At 39.5% G+C, this 18401-nt stretch overlaps 1 protein-coding gene across 2 annotated transcripts in view; it reads right to left on the bottom strand.

Annotated features, from left to right (window-relative positions):
* Pop2 overlaps nucleotides 1-18120 on the bottom strand; it is a 38474-nt gene extending 20354 nt beyond the window's left edge. Inside the window, exons 1-2 of one of the 2 annotated variants that reach the window (XM_065221947.1) lie at nucleotides 17824-18120; nucleotides 17679-17755 (exon numbers count right to left, since the gene is read on the bottom strand). The gene's annotated coding sequence lies outside the window, so the exon portion shown is untranslated. The remainder of the gene's footprint in view (nucleotides 1-17678; nucleotides 17756-17823) is intronic. The other variant, XM_065221946.1, reaches the window with a different exon arrangement.
* Between the last annotated feature and the right edge of the window lie 281 nt (nucleotides 18121-18401).

The raw sequence follows: 18401 nt of genomic DNA, 5'->3' as shown, positions 1-18401 counted from the left end.
ACTCTACAACCGGTTTGTTGATTCAAACGTATTTTTCGTTGAATTAATCGAATAATGTATTTGAATCAATACCAAAAACATATTAGGCCCTGAGTCAAAAGTATATCCATTTGAATTTAAAAATCATTTCTCTGCGTGTAGGAATGTTTATGCGTTCAAGTAGGATAAACACGCCCACGCACGGCATGTTTGCGCATCTAGGATAAATTGAGCTTTCTCTCTCTGTTGATCCTCATCAGTGATATCAGTTAGTTACAATAAGAATCAGATCTGAGTTACAATACGAAAGAAATTTACAAGATAACCGAGATATCCCCGATCTGAGTTGGCATAGTATATAAGATCTAAACAACGCAAATTTGCCCTTTCAAGGGCGATTGGAATCCTAGCTAATAGAATAGGCAAATTTGGATGAACCAAGTAAAAGTTTTACATAATTATAAGTTGCTAATGCAACACGTAGACGTAAGATCACTTTGTACAAAATCTTGGAATAAAATTAAGTTCGTAGGTTACTCCAGATTCTTCTCTTTTTTTTAATCCGAAAGAACTTTCGACCTAGAAGTGAAAACTTCTCTCCTTAACCGGAGAAAAAAGTAACTCCTATCAAAAAACAGTGTCTGACCTAGTAAGCGAAAGACTCTCCCTAACCGGAGAAGAAAGTAGCTTTTGGCCGCGACAGCACTACTCGAAAAACACGGTAGCTTGGTACAAAGCAAACAATGGACAATACGTGCCCAAAAGAGATGAATCTTCCGAATTATACGGAGGCCCGGTAAATCGAAACTTTTTAAGCCCTTTCCAAGGGAAACACAGGCCCAGGCAGCGAATTTAATCGAAGAATTTGAAAAAGACTAGACATAAGTAGCCAAAATTATCGCAAAGGAATCTGCGCTGAAGCTCATGGGCAGTGTCAGATAAAAAGTTTGCTCCTTGACATACGATTAAAGGAACTGCGGATTATTTCCATCCAATTGAAAGAGAATACTATAGAGAACATATATATGAAATAAAAATTTGAGTTCATTAACATAACGTTGCTTTATTCCAATAATAGACTGTGCTTATACTTTCTGGGACACCCTTTTCTGTGATACCCAAAGTAACAATTTGGGTTTTATGAGGTTTCTGTACACCATAGGGGTATTCACTATGTGCATCGTAAATATATTGGTTGGTAAACGGCTGGACAATGCGTACCATTGATTCTTCGCGTATCTGCGGAGTCTGCAGTCTTCGAGCGTCTGTTCACCATGGAGGTGCGGCTCAAACGGCGTCTGTTCTCCATGTTAGGAACGGCTGATCAACGTCCTGGTGCCAGCGTGGGACTCTAAACAGTGCTGTGCACGATGGTCCCCCGGCGAGACAATGGGGGTTGGTGCAGACCCTACAAGCCAGCCGTAAAAAAACAAAGGTACAGGCAAGCAAGGTAAATACGGACCGGAACAATCGGCCTAGACCCAAGCAACGGAAACGGACTAACGATTGGAAACTCGGAACATGGAACTGCAAGTCTCTCAATTTCTTGGGAAGTACCCGCATTCTTACCGATTTGAAGTGTGGGACGGTCAAGAAAGTGGAGACAAGCAGCCACGGTCCGATTGAATTGGCGTAACATTGTGATGTAGGTGCAATCCTGAGGGATGTCGGACCAGGATAAGTAAGTAATCGTAAACATATACATACACTGTCGTACAAATACCAGGGTCTATTGGAGTGTAATGGAAGTTTACGCATTTACGAGGGTGCATCGTATATGATGCGCGTGAATACCCCTCATCATGAGGCATCGCGTGCCTCATTTGTTTACCTGTGCACTAAACTTTGTTCGTTATAGTTGACCACTACATATTAGTCTTTGTTTTATTTTTCAATGCTCCATGAATTCGAGGGACATATTCTCTATTGCTATATTAATCACTACCTAACGTAACATTTGAAGGGCCTATCATCTTGTGTAAACAAAACTTGTATGGCCCTTTTCGCGTTAACCGAAGTAGGAGGAATTGAAAAACTTAACTAATTCTCATTTTGACGTAGGACTACGTCTTTGATTTCTATATGGGGGTACACTTTGTGAAAACCGAAAATGGAACATGTAACAAATTAAGAAAGATTTTGAACGTTAATAACTCAGCTGCCCGTGGTTCAATTTCAATAATTTTATCACCAATCGATCAGAAATATGGCTACGCATCGATAACAAAGCTTTCGAATGTTGATTTTCAACAAGAAACTATTGGAAAACTGGTAAATGTTCAGCATTGTCCAAAAGCGTCGAATTAACTAACAAATCCACCAATTACCTACATGCATATGCTGCTTCCCCAGCACAGTCGTCAGAGAGAAGTAAGTAGACGAAACAAGTCGAAGTGGCATTCGCCTTAGATCCTCGGGCGCGTGCGAATAGGGAGGATGGAATTGCGTAATATTTTGCCCACTCATCGCCATATTCAGAACCAAACGAAAATTCTTCAAGATAACCACCATCCGTTGTCTGGCTCGCCGTGGCGGTATCTGACGTATCTCCGGTTTGATTTACGAGGTGTGCTGAAGGTGTTCCTGAAAAATGAGATCCGTGATGCTGTCACCTACACTAAACACGCCAAGCGTAAGCGGCCATGGATGTCATCTACGTTTTTGAAGTGACAGAGACGCACTCTGTTTGGTTTCGGAGGTTAAATCATCACCAACATTGGAAACAAAACGGTTCTTTTCAGGGCCACCAAGCTTATTACAGTAAAGAGTAGGAATAGAATTTATCTGCCTGTTTGTTTATATTCAGAATCACTGACCACACAAAATGCTCATGTAATCAAACTGGAAGCAGGGATACAAATTATTTTGATCAACCTTGATCAACTTTGAATCGCCACGGCCGGATATTTTAGATGGAAGGAGCAACAATCTAGCATCTAATTCGACGAAGACGGCAGGAAACATTTCTGGATCAACAATAGAATAGGGCCCATCAGCATTTGTAAACAAACCGTTCCAAAGTCTCACAAATCGAAGGCCGCTCACACAAACCAACACCAACATCTTGTAGGTAGAAGTTTCCCCTATCCAATGATGGTGTTGGTTTGTGTGGGTGGCCTTCGCTTTGTGAGTAAAGGGCTTTGGAACGGTTTGTTTACAAATGCTCATGGGCTCTTTTCTATTGTTGATCCAGATTTGTGAAGCCGAGTTATTTACGAGTGTCGATGAAGAGAATCGATCAATGTAGATAGGACCTATTGAAAAGTGACGCGAGATTTGTTTTCCGTACTGAGCTCCAATGCTACCGACGCCAGGGAGGCAGCTCCCAGAGATGTTATGCCTTAGAACATGCCGGTGGCGCCGACTGAGATTGGACCCAGGCCTGCTGGGGTGAGAGGTAATCATGCTAACCACCGGCGCCGATATCTATCACGGCGAATGAGAAGGACCCAAATTTGAGTTTAGTTATCTCAGAAATAAGAAATAAAGTGCAGGAGCTCAGCGATGAATAAATTTGCCTCATGTTTTCCCAGGTTTTTCCAGGATTTTCCAGGGAAAAATTCCCGAATTTGAGAAAAGTAAAGGTTGGATTCACTCAGTCTATTGGTACTACTCCGAGACTGAATAAAATTTTCGTCAATTTCCTTATTTTCTGGCAGACTATTTAAGGATTTCCACAGGAAATCATGAGACAAATTTACTCATCGTTGAGTTCCTACACTTTTGGCGATTATGAGTGAACTAAACTCAAATTTGGGTCGTTCTCATTCGCCGTGTACGCAAAAATAAAATAGCCATTGTCGCTACTTGATAGCAAACTACTCATAATGGGAGGAGTCTTTGTAGCTTTTATACCACTTGGTTGCACATCATTCTGCTTTAACCTAAAAAGATATAAAGCAGCGCTGCTGTCTGGTATCAGCTCATTTTCGCTTCGGACGGCGTGGTCAGCAATAGCAGCAGTAGGAAAGTGGCTAGTCCACTTTTCTATAACCAACAAGCAACAATTGACTGGTCGTGACAAAGGAGGTGCCAATCGTCATCGCAAATTCTTTGAGATAACCACGTCGTCTGGCTCGCCGTGGCAGTGTCTGACGTATCTCCGGTCTGATCTACGAGGTGTGCTGAAGGTGTTCGTGGAAAATGAGGTCCGTGATGCTGTCACCTACACTAAACACGCCAAGCGTAAGTGGCCATGGATGTCCTCTTCAATAAAACGGCCCTTTTCAGGGCCATCAAGCTTACATCAGTAAAGAGTTGGAATAGAATTTATCTATGCTTTTTTGTCCATATTCAGAACCACAAGCCCCCAACGACCACACAAACTTGGAAGCAGGGGTGCAAGTGATTTTGATTGATTCTCGTAATCAACTATCTCTTTGAAAAAGCTCTGAACTTAATGCTCTTCACATTTATTCCGTCTACTAGCGGTCCTACGTCAAGCTTCCGTTCGTGCCCCTAGGCACAGACCCTTCTACTTTTTATCACAAGGAAGTCGAAGAGTTTCCTTTCGACTGAAGCGTAATGAAGAATATCCGTCAAACACTTCCAAAAACATTTTTTGATACAAAACAATTTCAAAATCGAGAGAAAATTCATGAAGTCCCCTGGGTAGCAAACTTGAATTAATCAACTCTTTATTCATCCGAACAACACTATCAGAATGAACCAGGGAAGGTCATAAGTTTTGACAGGCGCACCGGCGCAACCATGGGAGAGATCTGATTGAGAGATTTACAACTGACAAGAGAGTGAGAACGAGCTTTTCCGCTCTCTTCCTCAATTACTCTCTTTGCCTGCAATCAGATATCCAAGTGCACAGCGAGAAATGCACGCTTTAGGCACCCATACATCATAAATGATCTTCTAATTTAAACTCACACATTCATACCGGTCTGCTAGTATGATACACGTCCAAAGCGTACCAGACTGCAGTTTCCGTGTTGTTTCCGTTTGTCGCGTGACTGCTGAAAGTTTCAATTACAACTAGTGGTGCAAACCGCCATGTATTGTGGAAAATTTGTGGTATGTTTCAAGAGGTGATAGAAGGTTTGCTTGACATACATCAGGCATTTGACCATTCACAAACTTGCCACCCGCCACCCAAAAAAGCTCGCTTTAGCTGCACTATTTAACGAGTTTTGTCATGGTAGCGATATCGACATGCTTAGAAATTATTTTATTAGGGATTAAGCAGAGCATCCGAACTGAATTTAATCCTTTTTGAAGCAAACCAAGTTCGAAGATTCAATTGAGCCACACTAAAAAAAAGTGTATTTATGGTCACTTGTGGTCTGGAGTAAAGAAGTACAGCTATAATGTGGCCATAAAATCTATAAAAATATACACATTTTTTTAAATTATTTACACCTGTGTCGTGCACAGGTTGCACATGTGAACGCGACGCCACTGCCCTCATGATTTAGACTTGATTAGAAAGATTATCGAAAATAAACGGTATTTTCAAACTTGTTGCATAACATTGATTTAACACTTTCAAAACCGGAAATCGCCATATTGGATTCCAAAATGGCGGCAATAATCTACTTTCGGCGTCTACACGTTGTCCCCGTATCTAAAATACATATATTGTAAGTTATTTGATAATTTTTCCCAAACTGGAAGTTGATTCTAAAATGGTGTCCATCATGGATTTCCGTCCTCTACACGTCATCCTCGTTTCGAAAATATTCATATTGTAGAGTATTTTGACAGTTTTTCACAAACAGAAAGCCACCATCTGGGATTCCAAATGGCATGAATCAACGATTTCCGGCTTCTACCAGTCGTTTCCGTTCCGAAAATATGTTCCAATATTGTCCGGTGAACCGAAGTACAAGTATAAGGTTGCTTTTTGGTCCATTCCTCAGAAAACTCTTAGTAGGGTAACTGATGATGGTTGGACCTATTTAGGCCGGTTTCACACGACGTCAACATTCATGTCGTATTTTTTTTTATGAATTCAACGTAAAATCATGAAAAATGCGTGCTTAGGGGAAAGATCTACCTTTCTTGTTTCTAATAATAACATGAAAAGTTAAATATTATGAACAAATGATTTTATAAAACGTTTTTATTCAGCAAAGAATTATGATGTTGATTGGACCTATACTGATCTTGGTTGGACCTAAAATATCATGATGGTTGGACCTATTTTTGCAAATGCTAATTTAGCCCATATATGTTCAAAAACTTTGTTTAGAGCTTATTGGTATCATGAAAAAACATACAATTTTTATAAATTTGCTATTTAAAAAAATCAATAAATTTGAGTTTAACTTCGTTTTTAAAATAGTTCACTTTCCACGCATTAGCTATTCATCATGGCTCATTTTCTCGGAAATCATTGACCAGATTTGGAAAAAATTTAACGTCAAACTATAGGTATTGTGGTCCCATTGAAAGTCATTGAATATTTTTGGAATCGGTCAACTGGTTCCGGAGATATGGCCGGAACAAGTTCCAGGGTATATGGAACATGGAGCTAATTTTGACATGTAAGGACTAAAACCTATCATGCGACACTTCACATTACTTCCAAATTCGATAACATTAAGGGTATAACAAAATTGAGTGCCTTGGATGACATTGGCCACTTCCGCGCATGTTCTGGGTGCCCCCGGGAATTTAAGGGCTTAAAATGACAGAATATCAGAACTTAATTCCGGTTTTATATTTTTTTTTCTCTTCGGAGTTTTTTTTTCGGAAATAAGTTTCAGTTAGCAATTTTTAGTTTGTTAACTTCTTATTTCAAGTTAATTCACACACAGAAAGTGTATGAGAAGTGCTTAATGTAAATTCATAGTAACAGATTCTTTCGGCGCTTTTGTGGTAGTTCGGAAATCGGTGGTTACCCTTTCAGCCAACCTGACGATGGAATTCCTCCTTTAAATTTACGCCCAACTAGTGACGCAAGGTCTTTAGCAGCTTCCAAGATCTTTTTGGGCGTCTTGGGGCTGCCAGAAGCAGCGCACATACAAACCCAATCCCCTAGCTGGTTCTCCAAATCAACACTCAACACTATTTCCCTTCCATATTTCTTGCCGTGGCTTCCCCTAATTATTGCGTGAAGTGTCTTTATTTTGTCTTTATTTAGATTTATTTCTTACTAAAAGAACAGCCTTTTGGAGATTTTCGATAGTATAACTCTTTTCTTTAGCCATTTTTCAATCGAAGAAACTGATCACTCGGCCAAAACGAAATCGAGTTTCAAATCAGCTGCGCATGAAGGATATAAACAAACTGAAGCGCACCTAGCGGCCGTCTTAGGAAACATATAGGTCCAACCATCATCATGCGTAGGTCCAACCATGATCATATTTAGCTATTCGAATTTCGTCAATTATTCAAACATTTTAGTGAAACCAATGGATAAATGGCTTACTAACGTGTTGTTTACACCTTAAAGCAGTATTTTACTGCATAAAAATAATAATAAATGTTAAAAATATTTCTTTTTTGTATGTTTGAAAGTAAGGCATGATGACGAGCTAATGCGTGGAAAGTGAACTGTTTTGATAACACATTGAAACTCAATTGTTTCGAAGTTTTTTCAATAAAACACCCATGCAAATTGAAGAAAAAGAGTTTTTTATGAAAGTAAAGTGATCTTTGAAAATAAAAAATTAGCGAGGATTGACTAAACTAGCGATTGAAAAAATAGGTCCAACCATCATCAGTTTTTGGATAGGTCCAACCAGAATCAAATACCCTACTAGCGTGACATACGAATAAGAAATAAGATAAAACCGAGGGGGAACGATAGTTCCAGATTTATTTAAATGTTGTCAAAACTAACTCTAAAGTTCAATGAATCAATTCATAGTCGGGCAAATCCATTCTATCGATTATATCCGATATAATCGAGCTTAAATATCTAAAAACGGATAATATCTGTTTGTATCGTTCACATCTCTGTTATCCGATCACATCTCTATAATTATCATGACAAGTAACGGTGACAGCCGTTTGTTTATAAGAAAGGAACATCGCGTAAATCGCGACCAACAATACAATAAGGCGAATTAGCTTTTGTAATCAAACGTTTAATGCTCTTTCCTCGTGAACCTAAGCTTGCCTTGCCATACCAACAACACCATCAGGTAGGGAAAATCATCTGCTATTCGGTAGTGGTGTTCGATTGGATAGGTGAGCTTCGGTTTGCGAGATAAGGGCATAACAATTTGTTTGATCCACCCTTCTGTATTGTCGAGCTCGAAAATCTTTATTCTAAAACAAATCTATAGATAGAGCTGGAAGTAGTGCGTAACAGCCCCGTAATGTGGGTAGATCACCTTTTCGTGGTACGTTACGGGATGTAAGATCTACCACCGATTCCTAGTCCTGACTACTTCAAACTAGAGGAATAGGATTTTTCAGTAATCCAAGGAACACATCTTAGTCCTTGTTACCTTTATGCCTAGTTGATAGTGACAAGACTCGGCTTTGTCTACCGAGGATGATCTTTAAACAAGGAAAAAAATGAGTTAGTTGTCTTCATCTATGTGATTCCTAATCTTCTATTCGTTGTTCCCTAGTTCCTGACTAGGGGAACAGGATTTTTCAGTAAAGGGTGATACGGTCAAAATTTGGTCAAGGGAAAACGCGTGTAAATCGGTGAAATCGTTTATTTAAAAAATCAAATTAAATTTCTTTTTCAAGTTCAATTAGTATAAAATTCAGGAAAAATATTCAGTTAGGCTTCCGCTTTTCCAAATCCGAATTGCCAGGCCTTACGCTTGACCCCTGCCATCAGATTTTGTACAGCCACCTTGTCCACCTTCTTCGCCGCAGAAAGCCAGTTTGCCTTGAACTGCTGCTCGCCCTTAGCAGTTTTTTTGGTCTTCTTTAGGTTCCGCTTGACAATAGCCCAGTATTTCTCAATTGGGCGGAGCTCTGGCGTGTTGGGAGGGTTCTTGTCCTTGGGAACCACCTGCACGTTGTTGGCGGCGTACCACTCCATGGCCTTTTTACCGTAATGGCAAGATGCCAAATCCGGCCAAAACAGTACGGAACAACCGTGTTTCTTCAGGAAAGGCAGCAGACGTTTATTCAAACACTCTTTCACGTAAATTTCTTGGTTGACAGTCCCGGAAGCTATGAAAATGCTGCTTTTCAAGCCACAGGTACAGATGGCTTGCCAAACCAGATATTTCTTTGCGAACTTTGACAGTTTCATGTGCTTGAAAACATCTGCTACCTTTCCCCTTCCTTTTGCCGTATAAAACTCCTGTCCCGGAAGCTGCTTGTAGTCGGCTTTGACGTAGGTTTCGTCGTCCATTACCACGCAGTCAAACTTCGTCAGCATCGTCGTGTACAGCCTCCGGGATCGCGCTTTGGCCGTCGTATTTTGTTTATCATCGCGATTTGGAGTCACTACCTTCTTGTAAGTCGATAGTCCGGCTCGTTTTTTGGCTCGATGCACGGTTGTAGACGATACACCCAGCTTATTTGCGGCATCTCGGAGAGAGAGGTTAGGGTTTCGCTTGAAACTACCGGCAACTCTCTTTGTCGTCTCAGCGGCTTCCGGTTTTCGATTTCTCCCCGATCCAGACTTCCTGGCTGTCGACAAACGTTCCCCAAACACTTTAATTACATTTGTAACGGTTGATTTGGCAACTTTTAGCGATTTTGCCAACTTTGCGTGCGAGTAGCTCGGATTTTCACGATGCGCGAGCAAAATTTTGATACGCTGCTCTTCTTGCTTGGACGGCATTTTGACAACTGAAGAGTGAATTCCAAAATCAAAATAGGAGCAACATTCTACACACACACACCTTCAAAATGAGGGGTGTTCAGGTTTTTTAAATGCAAAATTGAAAGAAATACGTCAAGTTGATATTGACCAAATTTTGACCGTATCACCCTTTAATCCAAGGAACACATCTTAGTCCTTGTTACTTTTTATGCCTTGTTGATAGTGACAAGACTCGGCTTTGTCTACCGAGGATGATCTTGAAAGAAGGAAAAAAAATGAGTTAGTTGTCTTCATCTATGTGATTCCTAATCTTCTATTCGTTGTTCCCTAGTTTGAAGTGGTTAAGACTAGAGTTCTGATGCATGGTCATTATCGGTGTCATACCTTAATTTTGTTGCTAAGGAATCCAATTTTGATTGACAAAGGGGCGCGCCTTTGGAGGGTGTTTCAACACTCCGAAGGGTATAAATAGCGGGACCTTTCAATTAGAGTCGGATCCTTGCGATAAATGCAAGAGTGACAACTGTAAAAAAAATCGAATACTTCATCATTTCTCAATAGTGATGGAGTAATACGACATGCACTAAACTAAAGACACGGGATATACTACAATAGATCAATTTACTGGTCGCAGTAGTGTTAGGTCCCGAACAGAGGAAAAAAAAAAAAAAGTGCGTAACAGGTTTTGTAAACAATGACTTCTCTCGATGATTACTAATAAATCAAATCACGCCCACACAAACCAACATAACCATCATGTAAAGGAAGTATTCTATAAATATAAAAAAAAGAGAAACTGCATTCATCTTTGCCTTGGGTATAGTCGCTTCGAGATCACGGACTACGATTTGGACAACCCTGGCATCCGGCATCGACGGCATCTATGGTTTGGTCACGTTTGGCCATCAATGCCGGTAGTCAATTACGTCACCAACCCTCCGTGCAGATATTGTCGTTGCTTCCAGAGTTGGAACTTGAAGCTTGAAGACTTGAAGGGTTTGAAACAATCACAAAAGCAGGTACTCAGGAAGTGACAGTTCACATCACGCTACACACTAAAAATAATATCAGCATAATGCTCGATAATTCTAACACATTCAAGATTAGCGATGAATAGTGGATGAAATCGGATAATATCGAAAGATGCGCGTTAATTCATAACGAATCGAATTCATCCAAAACAAATTCGAGAAAATTAAGCAAATTTTCAAAAAGAAATGTAGAACAGATTACTTTCGTCCCCCTCGGATAAAACATGAACCTTTAGAGATAGAAAATTGAAATATTCAGCAAAGTTGCTTCAAATGAACAGTTCGACAGTGAGCATGCATAAGGGCGAATACGCGATAATCGATTCTCTTCATCGATTTTCTCTTTGCATTGCTACAGCTAAGCGAAATAATTTTCTAGAATTTGTTCAATGCAGAGTAGTAAAAGGTTGTATTGGCTATCAAAAGCAACAGCAAAGGCACCGAGAAACGTTAAATCTAGCGAGTTATTAACAAAAGAGAAAATCGACGAAGAGAATCGATCATCGCGTATAGGCCCTTATGCATGCTCACTGTCGAGTTCTTCTCTGTAGTAGTTGTGTAGAACATTATAAATCGTAGATGGTCGAAGCAATTTGTTCGGTCACTTGAGATGGAATGACCTAAGAAACACATATTCATGGAATTATGTTTAGTAAACGTCTATATAACCAAAACCAGTCATACTAATAGCGATTTCGTTTATTATCGGGGTTGGAACAGTGCGAACCTCAACCTGAGCTAGGTCAGAAAACAAGCAGACCCAATCTTGATACCCGATCCAGGTTGGAATTTAATAATAAAAAAAATCGCTATAAGGTTTTATAAACTGTTATACAATTTATGTGTTGCTTTGTTATCGTATATATTCGCTGACCTCACCCACTGTTAGATTATCTACGTAGTATATGAACAATCTCCAATATCCCATAAACAACGTAACGTACTTTGTGGATCGCTTCGTATGTTTTCTTTAACCCTTTAACCCAGAAGGTTTTTCGTTATTGTGTATGCAAATATATATTTTTGAGAAAAAGTTAGAACGAAAGATGTTCCAAACAGCCAAAAATTATCGAACTCGTAAAAAAGCTTTTTTTAAATCAATAGCATTTTAATTGTTTATCAATAGGTGCTCAGTTGAATGGATCACATCATTCCAGCAGTTTAAAATGACAATTTCTGCCACACGAACTTTTACGTGGACCAATATTTAAAAAAAAAACAAGTCTTCTATAATCTCGACAAAATAGGGTCTTATTTATGCTATAGACTGTTCCAGACAGTAGAGGAACACCTTATTTTAACGGTCACTTTGAATATAATAAAATATTTCAACATGTTTTGGCTGCGTCCTTTTGTTTGCTCATTTCTGAATGACATAGTATCAAAAAAGTGCTCAGTTTTGTGTTTCCTGTCAAAATGCGTGGTCTTACTCCGGAACAACGAAAAAGTATCGTGCACAAATGGTGCACTGTGAGCGGACTCTCCTTGAGAAAATTGGCCAAGGAAGAGGGAGTAAGCGTCGGAGCGGTACGAACTGCGATTAAAAATATAGAGAACAGTGTACGTTTGAAGATGCGCCGAAGAGTGGCCGGTAATCCGGTCCTGTAAGTCCGGATATCGATAAAAAGATCAGGGATGCCTACAAACGAAAACCAGCGACTTCCGTTCGGGATGTTGCGAAAAAACTAGGGACCTCGTCGAGGAACGTCATGCGTGCCAAAGAAAGACTTGGGCTACCGGAAGCAGAAAAAACCCAAAAGGAACCAAAAACAGACCGCGTCCGTGAAACCACGGGCCCACAAACTCTACGATTCGTTATTGTGTCGAAATTCTGGGTGTATAATAATGGACGACGAAACGTACGTGAAACTAGATTACAAAACGCTTCCCGGACCACAATTCTATACTGTAAGCGAAGACAAGGACATCCCCGAAACGGAGAGGGCAATTTTTACCGAAAAATTCGGTAAGAAGGTTATAGTTTGGCAGGCAATATGCGAGTGTGGTAAAACATCTAGTCCGTACATCACAACAGAGACGATGAACACTCAGAAATACGTTAAGGAATGTCTCCAGAAGCGATTGTTGCCGATGATCAGGCAGCACGAAGGTCAAGTAGTATTTTGGCCTGATTTGGCGTCATGTCATTACGCAAAGGACACTTTAGAATGGTACAAAAGTCAAAATGTATGTTTCGTGCCGAAAGACATGAATCCGCCGAACTGCCCGGAAGCACGGCCAATCGAGACTTTTTGGGCTTTAACCAAAGCAAAGCTTCGAAAATTAATAAAACCAGCGGACGACATCCAAAAATTCAAAAAAGATTGGCCAAAAGTGGTCAAAATGGTGGGAAGTACCACTGTGCAGAAGCTAATGGGTCATGTTCGAGGAAAAGTTAGAAGTCTTGGCTATGATTAAATATGTTGATTAAACGAGAGTAAAATATCATTTGAAATACAAATACAAATAGGGTAGAGCGCTACTTCGTCGTAATCGCCCATTTCCGTCCTATCGATCAGAAAAGATCAATAATATCAATGATTTCACCGTGCACAAATCAATAATAGATTTGTTCAGATGCGTTAGTTTATTAGCTACAACATAAATCCTGTTAGAGCGCATTGTATGAATATTTACGCTCATTGTTCTCAAAACAAAAGAAGCGTTCCTAGCGAATCCCCTTTTTCTACTTTTATCCGTAGGACGAAGGAAATCTAATGGCGTTTCAATGCGTTTGGACGGAATTGAAACTCGTAGGACGGATTTAGAATCAAGAAGCAGTATTAGATTTTAAACAATATCTCAACAATTTGTGACTCTTTATCAAATCCAACGGTATGTATGGAAAGGTGAATAAATTTAGAAGTCCTCTCTGAAAGAAATATTCCATTTTTTGTTCAAACCCGGTCAAAAACGATAGGTAAAACGCGGGTTGTGCTTAGTACGACGGAAATTAGATCAAAAACCCTATGATTTGCCAAATAAAATTAAAAATCTGGAAATTATTTCTTCATTTTCTTAAAATCGTTGGTAGAAGGTTGTCTGAAAACTGCTCAACAATTTGACTAATTCTCAAGTACTCATATCATGGTGACTTAAATGTAGTATAAACCAAATGCGATTGAACTGAATAGATCACTAGTTTAAATGGGTCATTACTATTCTTCCTCGATCTTGAATTTGTTATTGCGTTGTAGGGTCTTCAAAATTTGTCAATGTTTTAACTACCATGAAAATTAACTCAAAACTCTGTACATGATTTTATTGAATTGTTCTCAAGCATTTCCTTTAGAATCATTACCCGTCACAGAGTTCTTCTCTTCAGAATTCAGAATAACATAAATTTGAGATTCTATCTGGGAATCCCTTTTTTTCTCCTCTGTTCTGGACATAAAACTACTACGACCAGTAATTTGATCTATTGTAGTATATCCCGTGTCCTTAGTGTAGTGCATGTCGTATTACTTCATCACTATTGAGAAATGATGAAGTATTCGGTTTTGATACAGTTGTCATTCTTGCCTTCATCGTAAGGAATCGATTCTAATTGAAAGGTTCCGCTATTTGTACCCTTCGGAGTGTTGGAACACCCTCCAAAGGCACGCCCCTTTGTCAGTTAAAATTGGATTCCTTAGCAACAAAATTAAAGAATGACACCGATAGTGACCATGCATCAGAACCCTAGTCTTAACCACTTCAAACTAGGGAACAACGAATAGAAGATTAGGAATCACATAGATGAAGATTAACTAACTCATCTTTTCCTTCTTCCAAGATCATCCTGGGTCCAGGCAACCCGAGGACTTATCACTATCAACAAGGCATAAAAAGTAACAAGGACTAAGATGTGTTCCTTTGATTATTGAACAATCCTGAAGTAGTCAAGATTAGGAATCGGTGGTAGATCTTACATCCCGTAACGTACCACGAAAAGGTGATCTACCAACGTTACGGGGCAATCTGGGAATCCCTTGGGGGAAAAAACTAATATAACAGTACAGAACACTCCACAATCTCTCTGTTTTATTTAAGAAAATTCACTGAAGCTTCTTTCCATTTTTTTTTAAATTCACTTGAATTCTCCTTAGAATTTCCAAGCGATTCACCTCAGAATTGAAATTTTGTTCAACATAATCATAGAGTTCTCCTCTAAATTCTTCTTAAAATTCTGTAGAAACTCTCATCGATTCCATACAATTGCCTTAAAACTGTTTACACTAAAAATTAGATTTCCTTGGAATTTTTCACGAATCCTGGAATTCTCTGCACAATAAACATTGAATTGTCCACAGTGCTTCTTAAAAATTTTACTCTGAACCCTGACAATCGACTTGAAGTTCTAGTCAGATCTTTCGTAGTATTCTTTCAAAAACTCTAAAATTGAAATGGAAATTTTCTCGGAAATAGTTTGGTGTTCATTCTAAAATCTCCTAAAAATTGCTTCTTCTAGTGACTTTATCCTGAAAATATAGTCCTGTCCGTGGGGTTTGAAATGTTGTCAAGGACTATTTTTTTTTCGAATAGAGAACGACGTATACTTTTTCCCGATGTTTCATCGAAATTCAAGGGTTTTTCCCGATCACTTCGAATTTACGGCTTTTTTCCCGGTTTTCCTGATTTCCTGGTTCACTGGTCACCCTTTCATATGGACAAGACTAATGAACACACGGAGATGCTTAAATGAGTACTGATTATTTAATGTAGATTGACACACATGAGACAGACCTAAAAGTTGTAGATCACCTGTGCTGGGAAGGAGAGGATTAATGGTATGTTTAGAGAACAGAAAGAGTCAATGCATAGTAGGTATACCGATTACAAATCCAATCCAGAAGTCAGTGCGGATAGTTAAATGACATGCCGGCACTGATTGAAGTGCGGGTTCTGGGAATTTATTATGCGAACCTAGAGGACTATAATGGGATATTTGGGAGTGGATTAACCGATGTGGCAATTTCGCAGATCTTCGAAGCCCCGGAGACGAACCAGCGTTCGGCTGAAAGTCTCCTTAATAAAGATAACTAACTATCTTCGAAGCATGTCCAGTAAAACAGGCCTGAACATACTCATTACAACTAAAATACTACTTTTCGAAATTATGAAACTATGAGATATTATAATAATAATTTGTACATATAAGATGCAAATAGAGGAGGTAAAGTTTGTGTATGACACATAAAAACTGTCAATTTCGCTTTCAGAGTGTCACAATTAGCGATTAGCTATAACGAATAGCACTCACTCATGACGATTACTCATAACAGCTAAAATAGCTAATTGTGATCCTCTGAAAGAAAAATTTACTGGTTTTATGTATCTTACACAAACGTTACCTCCTCTTGATGCATCTTACATGTAAAAATTATTATTATTATATCTAATAGTTTCATAATTTAAAAGTAGTATTTTAGCTATAATGAGTATGTCCACGTCTGAGTGAAAGTATGAAAAGGGTCTTCAGAGGCATGCCCAAATTTTGTTGTTGAGCAAGTTCAGAGAAATAATGTGGAGTAGACACTGATTATCTGAACATTCAATTGGTTTGACTAGGCCTTAGAATCATCTGGCCTAACATTCCTACGTATGTGCCTTACTGGTATTTTGAACTGGCCCTTTGTACTTGGGTTCAAGTTTATTTTGTGCATATTCCGGACTTGTTCTTTGGGGGTCTCTATCGGGTTTGCTCACATGTTCCACTAGACTTGCTTATCATACTGTGTGGGCTAGTTCTTGGTGTTATTTGGACACTCTCTGTATCCAGCTTATGTTGAAAAGAATGGTAGATAATAAAGTAAAGTATTTACTGGAAAGGAGCTAGTGCTATATTCACGGGACTTTAAAAAAGTTCAAGAAACTTCTACATAAAGGTGCAGACTTTGCGAGAGATGATTGGGGTAAAATGGGAAACCAATTCTCCCAACACCTTATTCATCTAGTTTCAGCAGAAGGTTTGTTATCTAGGTTAATGTTACATATTCGGCTCCATGGTTTTCATTCCAATTATAATATTATTATCATATCTAGAGCGTTCAGAACCATACGGGCTAGTTCTTTTTTCTTATTCTTCTTCCTCTTCGCATTTCAAGCTTATTGATAATATCGCATATTCCGTGCCCTCAACTTAGTGTTCTAGATGCACTTCCACAGTTATTAATTGAGAGCTTTCGATGCCTGTACCATTTTTGCATTAGTATAATTGTGTGGTAAGTACAATCATTCTCTATGCCCAGGGAAGACGAGATATTTTCCAACCCGAAAAAAATCCTAGAACGGAACGGAAATCAAACCCAACCGATTTACTAACAGAAAGAGAAAATCGATGCAGAGAATCGATCATTGCAGTAGCCCTTATGATACTGAACGCTAGATATTCCTCTGGAATTAACCCAAAAGATTTCCAATATACCATATTCGGGTTAATGCCAATCTGGAAATGTCTTTTGCGTTAAATCCAGTGGGAAACTAGTGGATCTTGGATAGTGACTATGGCTTATGTTACAAAATAATAGAATTGCCCATTTGGGTTCTTGGCAGCTGTGCAGTAGGTAAGTATACAGACCAGCGTCAACTTGTTCCACCAGAATAGGTTTCAAAAGCATCCTTCAAACCGAGTGATAAATCACAAAACACTAATCTACAGCCGTATGTTTACCATCATTGCACTCGCCAGATATGTTGCGAAATGCTCCGTAGAGATTATGTTGTAATATGCACCACCGAAGCCACTTGACTCCATTGCGAACTACTATACTGTAACTACTGTGCTTGGATTGATAGAGGTATTGAACACAGAACAATAGCTGACGAAATTGTGACGATGATGAGATGAGACACGATAGGTAAGTACGATACGAATAGATTAATGATGGATATTGGACGGGCTCCAAAATGAAAACAATGATGGTGGAGTTGGTGAGCAGCCCTAACCCTCCAAGGAGACAAAAAAAAAAAAAGATGAAAAAGGAACTTACCCAATCGCGGAAGCGGAGCGAGGGGCTGTAGTAGTATTTCGACACAGGCGCCAGTTGTGTGCTTTCCTTTTTGTTACCTTGAACCGAAAGTAAGTGATGGATTAGGGCGGGGGAAGGCCGTCATAAATCAGAAGAAAAAATTTACCGTGTGGAATCCGCTTCACAATACTCCCGTCTGCAAGCGTATTTACAACGGGTTACGACACACACAAAAAACGCACTGATGGTCCTCTCCGGAAGCGCACTGCCTTCTCCCAAGGTTAATTTTTGCCAGCGCCAATAGGTTCCAAGGAATGCTGCTACCGCGGGGGCTGTTTTTCCGCAAGATATTTTTTCTTCGTTGCTTTTTTCTCTCCTGCTTCGGCTGCAGCCACCAGTACTGCGAGAAAAATGATTCGCGTTTGCGTTCGTCCGTCTCGTTTGTGTCTTTCTTGGAGACTGATTGATGCGCGTTTTGCTACAGTGTGTGTGAAATCTGTGTGAACCAGCGGGCAAAAGAGAAGCAGAAACTCTGGCTGTCAAAACGGGAACAAAGTTTGCTATAGAAAGGTGCAACCAGAGCAAGGGATAGGAATCGTAGGAATACAAATATGTTGTCGAGCAGAATGATCAAATCAGTGCTAATATTTGAAAACGGCACAAAAGCCATTTGTAAACAAATGGTTTGTGGGCCCTTTACTCACTACTTGAAGTACACCCACGCGACACAACAGCAACATCGGG

Source organism: Ochlerotatus camptorhynchus, unplaced genomic scaffold (assembly GCF_037179485.1).
Source record: "Ochlerotatus camptorhynchus isolate MF236.1 unplaced genomic scaffold, CSIRO-AGI_Acam_v1.1 ptg000150l, whole genome shotgun sequence".
Taxonomy (NCBI): Eukaryota; Metazoa; Arthropoda; class Insecta; order Diptera; family Culicidae; genus Ochlerotatus; species Ochlerotatus camptorhynchus.
The sequence above is the reverse complement of the archived record's forward strand: the minus strand, read 5'-3'. Positions and strand labels throughout refer to the sequence as shown.